The sequence below is a fragment of the Balaenoptera borealis genome, assembly GCF_965194805.1.
Source record: "Balaenoptera borealis genome assembly, chromosome: 14".
NCBI lineage: Eukaryota > Metazoa > Chordata > Mammalia > Artiodactyla > Balaenopteridae > Balaenoptera > Balaenoptera borealis.
This window is the reverse complement of record NC_138875.1, coordinates 16,696,210-16,714,493: the sequence shown is the minus strand read 5'-3', so window position 1 is coordinate 16,714,493 and position 18,284 is coordinate 16,696,210. Positions and strand designations below refer to the sequence as shown.

Here is an 18,284-nt window from a genome sequence, read left to right as displayed (position 1 = left end):
CATGAGAGATAAATAGCTCGAGGCTTATCATGTTGGTTAGGATGGCTTTAACTGTGAATAATAGTATTCTGGAAAATAAATGGGTTTATTAATCATCATCATCGTCATCGTCATTGTCATCATCTTCATCTCACTTCTAACTCTCTGGAGGTAAAGAGTTCATAGTTTGGGGGCTTCCCTGGTGGCGCAGTGGTTGAGAATCCGCCTGCCAATGCAGGGGACACGGGTTCGAGCCCTGGGCTGGGAAGATCCCACATGCCGCGGAGCAGCTGGGCCCATGAGCCACAACTACTGAGCCTGCGTGTCTGGAGCCTGTGCTCCGCAACGAGAGGCCACGATAGTGAGAGGCCCGCGCACCGCGATGAAGAGTGGCCCCCGCTTGCCGCAACTAGAGAAAGCCCTCGCACAGAAACGAAGACCCAACACAGCCAAAAAAATAAATAAATTAATTAATTAATTAATTAAAAAAAAATTCAGGGCCTGGGGTCCTCTGTCCCCCGCGGGGGGGGGAAATGGAAATGTTTGCAGAGTGCTCCCCATTTAAAAAAAAAAAAAGAGTTCATAGTTTGGTTAATGGCTCAGCGATGTCATCAGGACCCAGGCACTTTTCATATTTTTGCTCTGCTTTCACCACGATGATGGTGAGGTCTCCCCTTTCAGGTTACAGGTAGCTGCAGCAGCTGACTAAATTTCATTTGCCAGAAACTGGTCATATGGCTGATCCTAGCTTGATGGAAGGCTGGAGAATGAGTATACGGCATTACCAGCATCTATTGTGGGAACTGGTCTCTGGTAATAGGGATGGAAGATTGGAGGTGTAGCCACTGGATAGATGACCTACAGGTCTATGTATCTTAAAGTCTGGAAATGTGTTTATTCTACTCATAGTTTGGCTGGGTATAGAATTCTAGCTTGGAAAGCATTTTTTTCTTAGAATTTTGAAGTCATTGTTTCATTAGTTTCTAGATCCCAGTGTTGCTGTTTGGATATTTGATGTTATTCTGGTTTCCAATCCTTTTCGTGGGACCAGCTTTCTGCTTTTTAAAAGGTTTTTCTCTGTTTATAAACTTTTATTGGAGTGTGTCTTTGTGTAAGCATGCATTCTTTTTTCAAATTAAAAAGCAGGGACCTCCCTGGCGGTCCAGTGGTTAAGACTGTGCGCTTCCAATGCAGGACACGCAGGTTCGGTCCCTGGTCGGGGAACTAAGATCCCACATGCCACACAGCGCGGTCAAAAAAACAAAAAAAACCTGCTGTTGAATGAAGAATAAAGACAGACAAAAGAAGATGTGATCACTTAAAAAAAAAAAAAGTAATAACATTTTTAGAACACATACTTTTGAAAACAACAACAAAAAGATACGTATTTGATTTGTTTTCCTTTTTTTTTTTTCTTTGTCCATTTGTGATTGGCCTAAGGTAACCTTGATGACAATGAACTATCTTTTCTAGGCTGTTCACTTTTTGCAATCCTTAATGTTCCCTGGAACCCCAGACTTAACCTCTTACCACTTCACTGCCTTGCCCCAATCTGTTCTCTTTGCCTTTAACTAACATACAAAACTAACCCAAAACCAGTGCTTACAACCAGAGAAGCTAACCTTATAAACTGATTCACAAAGAGGTGTCAAGAACTTAAAATACTTTCATGAGCTTCCCTTACTCCAAACATGTAGGCCTTCATGGTCTTCAATAATTTTTATCCCAAATGAATGAGTAAAAAGTGGGAATTCTACAATAGTAAATGATGATTAAGACATCCATATTTTTTTATCCTTCAAATCATACTTCCTAAGCGGGGAGGGGCAATACAGGGGTAGGGGAGTAAAAGGTACAAACTATTAGATATAAAATAAGCTACAAGGATACAACATGGGGAATATAGCCAATATTTTATAATAACTATAAATGGAATATAACCTTTAAAAATTGTGAATCACTATATTGTACACCTATAACATATTATTATACAGCAGCTATACTTCAATTTAAAAAAATCATATTTCCTAATCAACTTCTAACTTCCTTTTCTTTCTTTCTTTCTTCTTTCTTTTCTCCCTTTCTCTCTTTCTCTCTTTCTTTTTTTACATTTAGATCCCTTATCCATTTGGATTTTATGTCTTGTGTATGGTGTAGAGTATTAATCTAATTTTATTTTTTCAAAATGGCTAACAAAACGTCCCAGATTCATTTATTTAAAAGCCCACATTTGCTTCAGTGGTTTGAGATGATGTTTTTATCATGTACTCATCAGACAGTTGCATCTGTGTCTATTCCACTGGACTGTTTGCCTCTGTGTGTACCAGTACCACACTGTGTTAACTAGAAGGGCTTTCTAATTTTATTTAATGCCTATCGGAGCTGGTCCCTTCTCATAGCTTTTCTTTCTTTTTTTTTTCCAACCTTATTAAGATGTAATTGACATATAACATTGTGTAAGTTTTGGGTATACAATGTGATGATTTGATACACATATATATTGTGAAATATTTATCACAATAAAGTTAGTTAACACATCCTTCCCCTCTTTTTCTTATAAATTAGAATTGGGTATCAAAGATTGAAATGTATTACATACCTTTATTCAAAGATACTACAAATGGGAGTAATACAAAACACATCTTCTTTTTCTTACTGTACAAAGAGTTGCCAGGATGTCTTTGCTGTACATTTAACATGTATTTGTACCATGATACCTCCAATTCGTCCTGTAAGGTAGCAGGACACTACGGAGCCCTCCCGGGACAGACCCCTCCCCCATATCCTCTGCTTTAGCTTCTCTCTGAAGTACCTAGATAACACTATCTCATGTACATTTCCTTAGTTGTTCTACAGATGCTAAAACCTCCACCAAATGGAAGATGTTAAATACTTAATGACCATGAACACATAGCCCTCAGGGCTACTGGAGCCTAAGGGTTGATAATGTTAAACCCCGTGATTCCGCCCTGTTACCTCACCATCAACCAATCAGAAAACTGTGCACGAGCTGATCACACACCCTGCAACTCCTTTCACCTGGCCTTTAACAATGCTTTCCTGAAACCCATCAGGGAGCTGGGGTTTTTTGCAGTGCTAGCTGCCCTGGACTCCTTGCTTGGCATCTGCAATAAATTCTGCACTTTCCTTCACCACAACCTGGTGTCAATAGATTGGCTTTACTGCACCCAGGCTAGCAGACCCAAGTTTTGGTTCAGTAACGATCCTGTAGCTTTAGAATACCTGATCTATTGGGAGTTACCAGGACCTGCTTATTGGAAGGCACTTTGGCGGGGCTCTGTCTCCTGATTAGAACAAGACAAATGCTGGTAGCGTGGGGTGTAGTTTGTTTTTTGGGATTTGTTTGGTTGGTTTTTGGTTTGGTTTTGTTGGGGGGTTGTGTGTGTGTGTGTGTGTGTTTGTGGGGTTTTGGGGGGGTGGTTTCGGGCGCGGTGTTTCCTGTCATGTTTCTCTCTGGAACAGGATATGACTAGTACTGTGGAATTTGAATCTGAGATGACGGAAAAATCACCTCTCTTATGGTTCTCAGTCTGACCCTCACCTGCTAGCAGAGAGTTCCACAAATTCCTCAGATACGTCAGGCAGTCCCCAGAGGCTAGCTCCGGAGAGCTCACAGACAGATCTGGTTAAGTACTGGGAGCAAGTTCCTCCTTTCCTGCAGCCACTGGCTCTAAATATGCTGCATCCACCAAGAACCACCGTCTTCTATCAGGCACTGTCGACCTCAGTCCCCTGGAGCTTCAAAGCAAAGAAACCTGTCCCTGGGTCTGTGGGAGAAAGGAGAGAAATGTCATTACAGAGGCAATGCCTCTCCCCACTTTTTCTTGTTACCCTCTCAGTAGGGTCCAGAGCACTGATGGGTGGACCCCAATATCTTACAGCATTTTTAGAACCCAAGAACAATCCACAGACAAGGGATGGAGCTAACCCAGAAAAATCCACACTCCACTCAGGACATCTCTCTCCTCTAGATTATCAAGGATTTGAAGGTGCATAAAGCTCGTTGCTCTAATCTCCCTCTTTCCTTAGTATGAGGATGGTTCCAAGATGTGCCTCACATTTTCATGCACTGAGAATTCTAGCAGATGTGCCTTCACCCAGCCACTAATGGAAATAAATGCCATTATTTAAAACACACACCAAAAAAAAAAATTGGCTTTTTAAGGTATATTTCATTTGAAAGTAATTTTTAAATCCACAGGTATTAAAATCTAAACAATCTAGACATCTTATTGTGGGGCACCTGATCAAGAATTACTCAAATTCCATCTTGTGAGTCAAAGGTTACTGTGCTTCCCTGAGTCCCAGCCTGTACGTCCTGTACAAGCATATGTCCTGTGACTCACTTAAAATAATTTAATTTCTCAAAAATGTTGACAATGAAATGCTGGCAGGTGACTATGTTTGCTACTGTGGCTGGTCCTACGCAATGCTGAATGACAGTCAGTGCAGAGCAGTGATTTTCAAACTTTTTTACAAACTTTTTTTTTTTTTTTTTTAATTTTAACTGTAACATCTTAAAGCAGGCATATGGTGTAAAACAGAGGTTGGAGGAACTGACCTGCTTGAATCCATGGTGGGACCCCAGTGGCAGGTTCACCAAGAAGCTAATGGTACTGAAACTTCAGGCACCCTCCAAGGCCTTTTGCCTGATTTTGTATTTTTAATTTTGTAGTTGTGATTTTTTTAAGGAGCTCACCCTTCCACCAGTTGTATAAACTTCAGGCCCCATGAAATCTTGTTCCACCCCAGTAAAGCTCCGCAGAACCTCGCCCCTTCCCCTCTCCTCTTCAGCCCTTCTCCAGGGGACCTTAATCCCCTGTGGAACAACATAAACAACTGGTAAGGTGGTACCATTCCTGGACTAGGAATCAGGAGATAGGGTCTGAGGTCTGTGCCTGCTACTAGCCATCTGTGTGCTTCCTTCATGTCATGTGATCCTTCTCAGGCTTGGTTTCATCGTCTGTAAAATGGGTATGTGACTAGATGATCACCAAGGTCCCTTTCAAAACTCAAAGTCTTGGGAATTCCCTGGAGGTCCAGTGGTTAGGACTCCACGCTTCCACTGCAGGGGGCACGGGTTCGACCCCTGGTTGGGGAACTAAGATCCTGCATGCCAAGTGGTGCAGCAAAATAAAATAAAATAAAATGTGAAGGACAGCAAATGACAGAGGTCAGGATCAATAAAAATTAACTCAAAAAAACCCCAAAACACCTCAAAGTCTTTGATCTAAAGTCCACTGGGGCTACTTCCTATATTATCTCCCAGGAGCTCCCACTCCCAGGCTTGTTCTTCCTCCCTAGGTGCCAGAAAAACTCAGGCCCCCCTCTGACAGCCCACCGGCTTCAAGAGAGGACTTTGGTGACTGTGATGGGACCACTCTGTCTTCTCCCCACAATTCAATGCATCCTCTCCCGCTTGGTGTCAGCTGAAAGAGAGAAATGACAGGTTGTAGCCACATGTGTTAACCCTTTCAAGGGTATATTCATTTTAAATAGAAGTTAATGTTTTATCTCAATGGCATAACTCTTCAGTGGTGAAATTTTAGGCAGTGGCTCCAGTCAAGTTTGAGAAGAGATCCTTCCTGAATTCTTGGAGCAGGTGTTCTCTCAGAGACCCTGAAATCCCCAGGGGCCACTGCCCAGTGTTCCGGAAGCAAGAGACCCACCGAGGTTGAAGGACACAAGAGTCCTGTCACCCTGGGCACAAGAGGAACTTTATCTCACTCGGACTGTCATTCACACTCAGCTGTTCAGGTTAAAGACTAGTGTGGTGGAGACTTTAGGTGCCCAGCCCGACATCCACTCTCTACTTCCTCCCTACAGAGGAGGTACTGACAATACTTGGGGCAGCAATGTGCCCAGTGAAAGGACCACATGTCCCAGTCTCCCTCCAGCTATAGGCGGCCATCGGACTAAGTTCTGGACCGTGAGGTATAGGCAGAATATTGGATGTGTCGACTGAAAAAAATGTACAACCTAAAAGTTGAGAATTCTGTTTTATTTGGCGGACAAAACTGAGGACTTAAGCCCAGGAGGCAGCCTCTAAGATAGCTCTGAGGGACTGCTCCGAAGAGGTAAGGGGGGCCAGGATATACAGGAGTTTTTGCAACAAAGGTAGTAGGAACTTCAAAAGATTACTATTAATTAAAGAAAACCAGATATCTCAAGTTAATGAATTTAGCACTTTTCTATGTATGGTAAGATGCAAGTGTCTGGGCTCATTGAAATCATTCCTTTGATATGCACCTTACCTATCTAGGACCAGTATCCTGCTTTTCTCCATCCTAATCCCCTCAGGGTACACTATCCTGGGCAGCTGTAGTGGCTTGATGGCTACAACATCCTTTGTTTACTAATATGGCAGCAGCATTTTCCATTCACAGATGGAACTTCCAAGAAGGCTCTAAAAGTAAACATGTCCTCTTTCTTAGTCTTCTCATCGGCAAGGTGGCCGTGATGGCTGCTGAGCTGGTCACCTTCTTGGATCTGAGGGGGCGCTGAAGATGGAAGCCATTTGTTGAGGAGGATGGACCAGAAAGATAAGAAAAGCCTGGGTCCCCGATGGCATCACGGTGCCACGCCGCAAACCCAGACTGCCTCCCTCTGGACTTTGTGTATTTAAGCCACTGATACTCAGTTCTCTGTGGTTCATAGCTAAATACAGTTTCTCACTGTAGTGAGGGGAGATTAATGGTACGACTAACATTTCCACCTTTTTAAGAAAGGAGTCAGCAAGCAAAAATAGAATGTGATCTTGGAGAAATAGAAACAACCTTAAAACACTCAACCAACCCCCCATTTTACACAGAGGCAAAGTGAGGCCCCGAGCGGAGGGTGTGGCAGAGCCAAGCAAAATAAACTGTTTCAATGGCCCCAGCACAACCCGCTTTGCCTTTCTAAAGTAGAGGTAGGGGCTTCCCTGGTGGCGCAGTGGTTGAGAATCTGCCTGCCAATGCAGGGGACACAGGTTCGAGCCCTGGTCTGGGAAGATCCCACATGCCGCGGAGCAACTGGGCCCGTGAGCCACAACTACTGAGCCTGCGCGTCTGGAGCCTGTGCTCCGCAATAAGAGAGGCCGCAATAAGAGAGGCCGCGACAGTGAGAGGCCCGCGCACCACGATGAGGAGTGGCCCCCGCTTGCCACAACTAGAGAAAGCCCTCACACAGAAACGAAGACCCAACACAGTCACAAATAAATAAATAAATAAAGTAGAGGTAAGTGCAAGGTGTTTCAATGAAATGCAAGTATTTTTTAGCTATTAATAATGCTGAATGAGGGAATTCCCTGGTGGTCCATTGGTTAGGACTCTGCACTTTCACTGCCCAGAGCCTGGGTTCAATCCCTGGTAAGGGAACTAAGATGCCCGCAAGCCTCGCGGTCAAAAGAAAAAAAATGCCAGATGACACTGTGTTGCAGATGATGGGGGTTTTGAACATTTGTAGCTTTAAAGAAACCAAAATAGGTTAGTATGTGTCCATTTTCCTAGAAAATGTTTTATTGGGACCCACTCAAGGAGACATTCGTTTAAACGCTAAGTCCCAGAAATTCAGATGTATAGAAAAGGAAAAGAAAAAAAAAGGAAATACCTTGGTATCAGCATTGGTGGCTTATTGTTTCTCCCCCAGAGGGTAGAAGATAAGAAGATGGTAGGTCAAGTGTCACGGCTGCTACAACCTGAAGTTGTTTGGGAAGGGACATTCCCAAAGCGTGAGCAATGCGAAAGCCATCCTTGCTTTAGGGAAGCATGAAGTCATCTGCATGTGCTGATTCCTGTTCTCTTTGCTCTATGAAAGGTCCAGCTCCCCAGCAACGCCCTCAGACCAGTCTCTGTTTTGGCCACTGCAACTGCAAACTCTTTTCTTGTCTAAGACTTCATGAGCCATCTTTGGAAAGCTGGGATATCTACCTTGTGAACAGATTCAGGGCTGTGTTTGTTTCATTTATTCACTAAAGACTCACTGAATGCATCCTATGCACAAGCCCGCAGAGCTGGGGAACACAACTAGTGACCCAGCGTCCATGCTTGCCCTGAAGGAGGTGACAGTTCAGTGGGATCACAGGTAAGGAAACAAGCAATTCTGACTCAGGAGGGTCGGTGCCGTCAAGGCAGAAGGCAGGAAGGAAGGCAGGAAGGGCCCCTGACTCATACTTAGAAGTCACAGAAGGCTTCTCGGTGAAGGTGACATTTAAATAGAGACCTGGAGGATGAGTAGGAGTTTTTGTCCTCTCGGAGCCACTTGCTGTCCAGTGACAGCTGCCGTCATGTGACAGTTCTTCACTCCAGATCCACAGAGTGAAGAAGGTGGCAACGAGGTGGTTAAAAAAATTAAATGCCCTCTCTCTTCCTTCCCTTGAAGTCGGCAGACAGTACCATCTCATTTGCTCTCGAAGGAGTCAGAAGCCAGGGTCAAGAGTGGGGCTAAGGATGCTTTCCTCCCCTGAGGATGCTGGGTCAGGAAATGCCAACCTGGGCACCTTGGAGGTCATGCCCATTGGAATCTTCTGGCCATGGGTGGCAGTGTTTATGACTGTGGGCTTCTCGCCCCTGTAAATATAAATATAAATATAAATATATATAAACATAAATATAAGTATGTTTTGGTAACAGATTTATTGAGATATAATTTGAAAATTATATATATATAATTTTATATAATTCACTCATTTAAAGTGTACAACTTAATGGTTTTTAGTACATTCATAGAGATGTAAAACCACCTCCACATTCGATTTTACAACATTTTCATCACTTCAAAAATAAGCCCCATACCCTTTAGCTGTCACCCCTAATTCCCCCATTTTCCCCAGTCCCCAGCAGCCACTAATTTACTTTGTCTCTATAGCTTCTGCCTATTCTTAACATTTCATATAAATGGAATCATACAATATGTGGTCTTAGTGACTGGCTTCTTCACTTAGAGTAATGTTTTCAAGGTACGTCTGTGTTGGAGCGTGTACTTTGTTCTTTTTTATGGCCAAATTATACACACATGTCATTTTGCATGTGCTTCAGGTTGGCATCTGGGCCAACCATCAGTCCTATACATTAAAAAGGCCACCGATTCATTGATTTGTTCTATGAACATGTAGAAAATGTGATGCCTAGGGTTTTATGTCCCCCTAAACTTTCCAGTTCATCTCCATGTTTCCATCTCCATCACCACCATCCCATTCTACCATCATCTGTCTCCTGGACCAGGGAGCTTTCTAAAAATGAAATATTAGCCTTCAGAAGTGACCCTCCCACACACACACCGAGGCTTCCCTTGGCCTCAGAATAAAGACAAATCTCCTGGGTGTGGCCAACAGCACTCCGCCTAGTCTGGTGACATCCCCACTGCTGTCTCAGGGTATCCCTTTGCCTCCAGATGTCCTACTGTTCTCTAAGTCCTCTCACTTGCCATGGTCCACCCTCCTCCCCCATCTAGAAGCTTCTGCCTGGAGCAGTCTTCCATCTCTTCCTCTGACTAATGCCTGTTCATGTTTCAGATCCCGAGCCAGTCATCCCTTCCAAGAGAAATCCTTCCTGAGATTCGTATCCACACCTCTCATGACCCTCATAGCATTCTGCACTTTTCCTTTGTCACAGAGCTTGACCCAAGATCAACTGGACATTTGTGACTGATTAAGATCTGTCTCCCGTCTAGACAGTAAATTCTTTGAGGGTTGTTGTCTGGTTTTGCTCACCCCTGGATCCTTCTACCTAACTGTGCCTGGATTATAAATACAGAGAAGATGCGGGTACCAATATTCATAGAGTACCCCCTGTAATCAGACACTTTTACAAACACTGTCTCATGTAGTCCTCATAATAATCCGATGTGGCGGGTATTGTTAGCTTCCTTTTACCAATGAGATCAGTGAAGCTGAGACAGTATAAATAAATAACTTGCCCAAAGCTGGTAAGTGGCAGAGGAGGATTATATAGTAGGCCTCTTGAATCTAAGGCCACCAAGATCATTCCACTAACACCGAGCTGTTTCTGGAATCGAGAACACAAATCCCTTCCATTCAAGAGTTATTAGATAAGCCCCTGTTCACAAATGAGAGTTAAACACAGAAAAAGAGCGGTAGGTCAAAAGTTTATGCTCCAAGGAAGGCATAAACCAAGGGTTGCAGAGATCACCGTGAGATTATATCAGGATTGGGCCTTCAGGGAAAGCTTCCTGGTATTTGAGACTCATGAAAAGAACCTCCCCCCTCCCCCCCGTTTGTCAGTTTGGTTCTTATTGGTTTGCTGGAAGTAAGGTCTCACATTTCTAAACGGAGACAGAGTATTTCCTTTGGAATTTTTTTACATTGTTTTATTCTTGGGTGTCAACCTTTCATTTCAGTCCAGCAAAGAAGTCACTGTTCATTTCCTCTGGGTCTTTTTTTTTTTTCTTTTCTTTTCTTTTTTTAATCCTTCTTTAGAAAGGCAGTACCTCTACCAGGAAAAAATGGTTACCAGAGCTGTCCCTAGACATCAGCTGCTTTTGTGTAGTTGTCACTGGGGCGTTTCCACCTAAAACTTCTCCATCATTTTGAGGCAGCCTCAGAGCCTGGGAGCCAAGGCTCACGGGTGACCTCATCCTTCTGGACCTGGTCCAGCAGCTACTCCTGACCCAGAAGATTTGTCATCACAGTGTGGGTGGCTGACTTCTTGCTACCATAGTTAGGTCATTAATAATTCCTTCTCAAGCCAGGAATTTCCCAATTAACATTAAATGGGAAAAGAATGGTCAGTCAGGGCCCCTGGCCCTATGAAAGTAGGTCATTTTCATATTACAAAGGACAGCCTATTTAGGGCAGTGACTTTTGCCCTACCTAACGGATTCCTTATGCACTGAAGCTCTCTGGCTGTGTTCTTCTGTAGTCAAGACTGATGATCCTATCCACTTCCTACAGAGATAAATTTACTGAAACATGATGTCTCTATGAGCACAATAGAATAGTATTCAGCCCTAAAAAGGAAGGAAATTCTGATACACTCCACAACATGGATGAACCTTGAGGACATTATATCAAGTGAAATAAGCCAGTCACAAGAAGACAAATATTATATGATTCCACTTATAGAGGTTCCCAGAGTCAAATTCATAGAGACAGAAAGTAGCATGGTGGTTGCCAGAGGCCAAGGGGAGGAGGAGGAATGAGAAGTTAGCATTTCATGGGTATAGAGTTTCAGGTGGGGAAGATGAAAAAGTTCTGGAGATGGATGGTAGTGATAGTTGCAAAACAATCTACTTGATGCCGCTGAACTGAACATTAAAAATGGTTAAGACGATAAATTTTAAATTCGATATATTTTATCACAATATAAAAATAATGTGACTGAAGATTTTTTTCTAAAGTCTTGCCTATTGTCCTTGTAATTGTTCATTAGTTGCACCTTCCTGTAGCACGCCACTTACTATCTTGAGCCTTGTTACTCAAAGTGTGGTCCCTGGGCCAGCAACAGCAGAATCTCCTGGGAGGTTGTTAGAACTAGAGAATCTCAGGCTCGCCCCAGACCTACTGAATTGGAATTTGCATTTAACAAGACCCCCAGGTGATGATATGCATGTTAAAGTTTGAGAAGCACTGCTCCAGACCAGTGTCACGCAAGCTTGAACGCACATTAGGATCACCTGTGGAATTTTTAAAATACTGATTTAATTGTTGGCTGTGGCCAGGCACCAGGATTTGCAACTACTCACCAGGTAGTTCTGAATTTGCAGCCAAGGTTGGCTCTACCAATCTGAAAATAGGCTGTAGTACCTCCCACACTAGCATACTTAACCACATTTTCAAAGTTCATTCCACAGGTTCTGGGGTTAGAACAATGGACATCTTTGGGGGACTATCCACCACAGTATAACTATGAATACAAACCAGTCTCTACATTATCATTTCCATACACAACAGTCAACACACATAAACAAAATTTCCCCTCACTTCTGACCTAGAGTTGAAACAATTAGGAATGGTTGAGTTTAGGGAACCAGAGACCTCCAACAATTTGAGGATTTTTCTTCCAAATGCCTCTTTATCTCGTGTCGATATTGATATGTAACATGTTCCCGAGGCAGGAAAAGATGGAAGGAGGTTTGCAAATCTAACTCAAGGTGATCTTTACCAGATTTGCCTACATTTTATCAAATTTCTGTAGTACATCAAGATGTTTTAATAATTTTTTAGAACGTTAAAAATGTAAAAATATACCAAACTTGATTTTTCATCTGTTTAGAACAAGAATTAGTCACACTTCCAGTGTCATATTAGAAGAGAACTATTTACAAAGAGTATCCTGTGAAGGCCTCTTTTAATTTGTCAGTTAGTAACAACTCACAGAGGTTATTTAAGAACAAAATTTAAATGCCCAAGCATGAAAAAAATAATAAATAATACAAAGCTTTCTTCCCTAATACAACTAATAATGTTAAACTCTGAAAGAGGCTTGATTAAGAATTAAGAATGATCATGTAATATGTTATAAAAAAATAAACGTATGCTTACATTTTCTACAAATTTTTAAATATTTTGGGTTACAGTTGACACACTAACTTTAAAATATCACACGGTATCACAAAGTCCTACTAGCATTTAGTTCACACCATAAGTGACTCAGCATCTGAATTCAGCCACACATGAACTCCTCTATAACCCCCATTCTGGGGAAAGACCCTCAAAACTTCTGTACTTAACTTATAGCAAACTGGTAACAAACGGTTCACAGACTAACTCCAGTGTGTTACCGTACTTTGAGTAGCACCATTTTAAAGAGAGCAGTCAGGGATTGCCTCTTGAAAGAGGTGACATTTGAGCACAGACTTGAAAGGGGTGGGGGAGAGCCAGCTTTGTACATATTTGGGGGAAGAACAATCCAGACTGAGGGAACAGTGAGTGCAAAGTCCCTGAGGCAGAAACATGCTCTGTGTCCTTTAGGAATAGCCAGGAGAGCCGTGCAGTTGTCATACAGTGAAGAACGGATGAGATGATGGGAGATGGAGTTGGAGGATGCGAGTGGGGGCCAGATGACAACGGCCTTTGTAACCAAGGTAAGAACTTTTGACTTTGCTTAGAGTGTGGAATTTGAGCTGGTGAGTGGCATGTTTTGACAAAACAATATAATTAATTTACTCCCAATGTAAATTTCTCAGGGCCTCCCAGTATCCTCCTGCACATGGTAAATCTTGCAAATGGTCAGGAAGTTCTGGGTTGATAGAAAAAGGGAACACCACAAGCCCCCTCTTGGAAAATCCCCTAATTTCTCTCCTTTACTTATGATTTCTCCTCTCCCGGCCAGAGGGTCACTTCCTGTCACCACTGAGTCTGTCAGCATCTTCTTGGTGCACTCAGGTCTTCTGGCTCTCCTCCATAGTGCAGCCTTGAATTAGTCACCAACGTATCACGTAGTGAACAGGTGTAACATTTTCTAAATTACTCAGGCCTTCATTTTGAACCCAAATCACTGTTCAGTGCTTTAAATCAACCCTCCCACCCCCTTGCCACTTAGTGTGGACATAGGACTAAATTCTGGCCAATGGGGCTTGGGCAGAAGTGCTGTGTATAATTTTCAGGTCATGCCCTTGACTGATCGAGTTAGCAAGACAAGGAGCCGCCAGGCTGGATCATGAGAAGTTTAAAAAACCACAAGTTGAAGACTGCAAATTAACTAGGTAAGCATTGAGGCCCTAAAACAATCTCTGTTATGGCTGGTATTGCCATACTAGCTTGGACTTGCATGTGTCAGAGAAATAAACCTGTTACCTAAGAGTATACTAAGACAGTATTATTTTGGGCCCTCTCTGTTATAGCAGATGACCTGGTATCCTAACTGATTTCACCATCAAAAGAAAAATAATAAGGCAAGGGGAGGGAACCGTGAATGAAGGAACAAAAGTCAAATTTTACTCACTTCATAGTTTGGTTCGAAAGCTTTTTTTTTTTTTTGGCCCACGATGCAGCTTGTGGGATCTTAGTTCCCCAACCAGGGATTGAACCCTGGCCCTCGGCAGTGAGAGCATGGAGTCCTAACCACTGGACCGCCAGGGAATTCCCTTGAAAGCAATTTTGAGTACGTGGAAGAATGCAATAAATAACTGTAATTCATCCAGAAAAATAAAAAATTTCCACAAGTGATAAATGCTTTTGCCCTCATTTCCTCTCTTGTGAATTGATAGAGTAAAATTCAGATCCACATATTGATATCCAGCTTCTGTCAGTGACCTCAACTGTCAGGGTAGACAGTGGCAATCTTATCCTTTGGTCTCTATCTAAGGATAGACTCGTGGCCAGTATATTTCACAGGCTCAAGGGCCACAGTTACTTCTCGCCTTAGAATGAATGATCCAAGTCTGTGATAGTTGGCCATCTTATGAAACAGATAAGGCTTGTGGTTACAGTAGACTTTTCCATAAGGGATCCCTCAACATTCATGTCAGGGCTGAGTTGAAGGTGAATGCCATGCCCAAGACCTTATCAGGTTGGAGTTTGTGTTCCACATGGCAGGCAAGGGAACAGCGGAGGCTGAGTAATCAGACCTGGTTTTTGACAAGGTGGTTTAATGACCTTTTATCTCAGAGAACCATCTAGACTCCCTTTCTCTGCTGTCTGCTGTCAGGGGTGGAGAAAATGACAGTTATCGGTTTCCTACACTCTCTACTCCAGCTCTCATAAGTGAAGGATTCTTGAAAGTGTCAGCCCTTTCTTAGCTGATGGGTAGAAAGAGCTGCAGGTTCAAGTCTGGCTTTTAAACACTTGGGGGACCTACAGATTTGACTATTGTCATGCACAGGATCCAATCTCTACCCTTCTTTTATCTCCTAAAGATTTTCTTCTGAAGTAGAGTCAGCTCACTCAGATTTGTAAGCTATTACCAAAATAATAACACTAATAATAATGATAATAGTAATATCAAAATAAGGTGTAGTTGTTTTTAATTCCCTGGACATTTTGGCCATGAATTAATTAAGACAATTTTAAAGGGTAAAGGGCACCATAACAAATCTCCATGCACTCACCAACCAGTGGAAGGAATAAAATATTACTTCTATATTACCACTATAGGAGCCCCCTCTGTATTCCTTTCTTTCTCTTTGAATTTAAGGCTTATACTTAATTTGGAATTTATCATTCCCAGGCATTTCTTTATATTATATTTTAATATGTATGCATGTATTTCTAAACAATATATTATTTAATTTTGCATATTTTGAAACATTTTATAAATAGAATAATACTACCTGCATTCTACTGCAACTGCCCTTCCTATTCAACGTTGAGTAACCCATTGGCTTGGTATGTATAACTCTGGTTCATTAATTTTCACTGCTATATAATATATGAGTATTATATATTATACACTACATATATACTACAATTTGTTTATCCATTCTGCTGTGAATATGCATATAAAATGTCTTTCAAAAATAAAATAAATAAAATAAGTCTCTGTACACCATGTAAATTGTGGCACGTAGAACTGTGTTTTCTAGAGCTGCACAATCTCAGACAGTAGCCGTGAGCTGTGTGTAGCTACTGAACCTTTGAAACCTGCCAGGTCCAAACTGAGACATGCAATAGCTGGAATATACGCACCAGATACTGAAGACTTAGAATAGGAGAAGGAAAAGAAAATATCTCCTTACTAATCTCTTGTATATATTGGGTTAAATAAAAGATATTATTGTAATCAATTTCTCCTGTTTCTTTCTGCTGTTTAAACAGTGGCTACTAGAAAATTCAAAATTACATATGTGTCTCGCATGTGGCTCACATTGTATTTCTACTGGTCAGCTCTCCTCTAGACTGTAAGCTTTTGGTAGCCTGGGACCCAGTCTGTCCTATTAATCTTTGTAAACCCAGTGCTCAGAACAGCAATGGTACAAAGAGGTGCACGGGATATACCTACTGAAATGGATGAATCAATGACCACAGGAATAATTGAAGATGATTATTTTATAATTCCACTTAGTTCAACCCTTTGCCCTAAAGAAGGCTGCACGAAGTCGTCTCAGAATGAAATTCTTTTAGGAATCACACTTGAACCTGATTTTGTCTGTTGACTCCTAAGCTGACCACAGATGGACATAAGACCCTCCCCATACCCAGGTGAGTGGAGGTTGACCCTTGTCCCTAGGGAAGGCCCACCAGCTGTAGCAGCCTAATGCAGCTGTGTTTGTGCTCAAGCCTGTTACTGTTGTTATATGGTGTCACTGAGCCCAATAGTGTGTGTATGTGTGTGTGTGTGTGTGTGTGTGTGTGTGTGTTGAGGTGGGTGGGGAATGGGGAGATCTTCTTCCAACCAGTAAACCAACACAGGACCATCCTCTGGAGTCTGGCATCATCATTTTTGTTCTTGAGAACTTTTCAGTCTAAAATAATCAACTTCCTTTTGCCTAGCCTCAAGTCATACTCTTTATTTGAAGCAGCTATTGGCAAGAAGATCCGTTCTTTCTGCTGCCCTCTTGTAATTCCAGTGTATTACATATAGATGGGGTTCCTGAGACACAGGTGGTGTGATTGAAGGCATAAGCACTTGAAAACATGGAGGGTAATGTAGACACTAAGATAACCATGAAAACAGCTTATGCCTAAACACAGTTGTATACTTTAGAGAAACCCAGTAGACAAAAAAACCAAAAGTTACCAAACAAATAAATCAAGGGATTTTGTTTTATTATATACAACTCAGTTTATGCATTATTTAAAAAGTGCATATTCCTTGGGCATTTTAAACATGATTGCACTACTTTAAACATTGCTTCAGATTTCTTCAGGGACATTTGGCTGCATGGGATAAGGGGGACCTCTCTCCCTGTTTGACAGGGTGAGTGATGTGGGTAGCTTCTTTTACCAGGGTAAGTGATAAAGAAAAATGTTGACTTGTGTTCTTTTATCTAAGTCCAAGGATCGTCTTTGTGGGTGTGAGATAGGAAGGGAAGCCGATGTACCTTCCCCTCCTCCCTGAATCCACAAGGAAGAAGAGGGGAACCACATTTTTGGAGGCTTGCCCAAAACCCAGGAAAAAATGTCTCCCTGAGAAAAATCACAGGTTCAAAGGCAGGGACATTTCTCATGGTGACCAACAGTGTTTTACTCCATTTCTTTTACTTCAATGAACTCAATCATGAAAATACTTAAGGCATAAAATGTTTCATGTTGATGACCATTTAAAAAATTCAGGGAGTTCCCTGGTGGCCCCGTGGTTAGGACTCAGTGTTTTCACTGCTCTGGTCACAGATTCAACCCCTGGTCGGGGGACTAAGATCCCACAAGCCACCAGCATGGCCAAAAAAAAAAAACCCAGCCACTCACTCTGTTCCACTCCAGCTGCCTCTGGTTCCTCATCCATGTAATGAGAGGGTCACACTAGCTGAGGGACACGTGGTTGGTTATCTAATGTCACCACTCCTCCTCCTGAACTTGGGCAAACATCACTCTGCTCTGAGCCCAGACCTAACCTCTGAATCCTGCTCAACACTGTGATCTAGGAAGCCACCAATAGTCACTGAGTTGACACAAAAATTCCATTTTTCGTGTAATAAGCTTAGGATCTTCTTTGTCGTAGACATGAAGAGAAACTTATGGCCACCCCGCAACAATCACCTCCATCTCTGACATCTCCTGATTTTATGAAACGAAAACAACCGCTGGAATCAGGGAGCAAGCACAGGGTTAGGAGTTAGTGGCCGATGGTGAGGGTCACGGGTGGGTCACTTCACCTCTCTCAAACCCCATCCTCTCCCTTCAGGTTCAAATGTTACATCCCTGTGCAGGTCCCCTGACCATCGTGCTTGACGTTACAATAGTTGCCTCCCCTTCCCATGCTCCCTACCCCAGTTCCTATTTTATTTGTAATCCTTAGCTCTTATCACCATCTGCCATTCTATATTTTAAAAATCTGTCCACTGTCTGTGCCTGCTAACTCAAATGTAAACCCCATGAAGGCAGGAATTTTTGTCTGGTTGTTCCCTGCTGCATCCACAGGGCCCAGAACAATGCCTGGCAAGTACTAAGACCATACGTTGAATTCATCCACAATCTACGTGATAATAATTCCCACTTTATAGAGTTATAGTAACAATTCTAGAGAGATTCTCTCCACCCCCCACCATACATACACACACACAAACACACACACACACACACACACACACACACACACATATAAATATAAATATTCCATTTCCGGGCATGGTACAAAGCATTTTATATACACTAAAGCAGAGCATATGAAAGGCCTTTGTAATGTTAATAATGATTGAAGGTATAAGTATCTGTGATGGTGGAGGTGATACTGTGCATGAGAGGGGAA

At 42.4% G+C, this 18,284-nt stretch overlaps 1 long non-coding RNA gene across 1 annotated transcript; it reads left to right on the top strand.

Moving 5' to 3' along the window:
• The first annotated feature begins 562 nt into the window (after nt 1–562).
• Nucleotides 563–18,073, top strand: LOC309610962. The gene is made up of 3 exons (XR_014234263.1): nt 563–6,910; nt 7,219–8,064; nt 12,911–18,073. It is a non-coding gene; the product is annotated as an uncharacterized lncRNA (long non-coding RNA).
• The last annotated feature ends 211 nt before the right edge of the window (nt 18,074–18,284 follow it).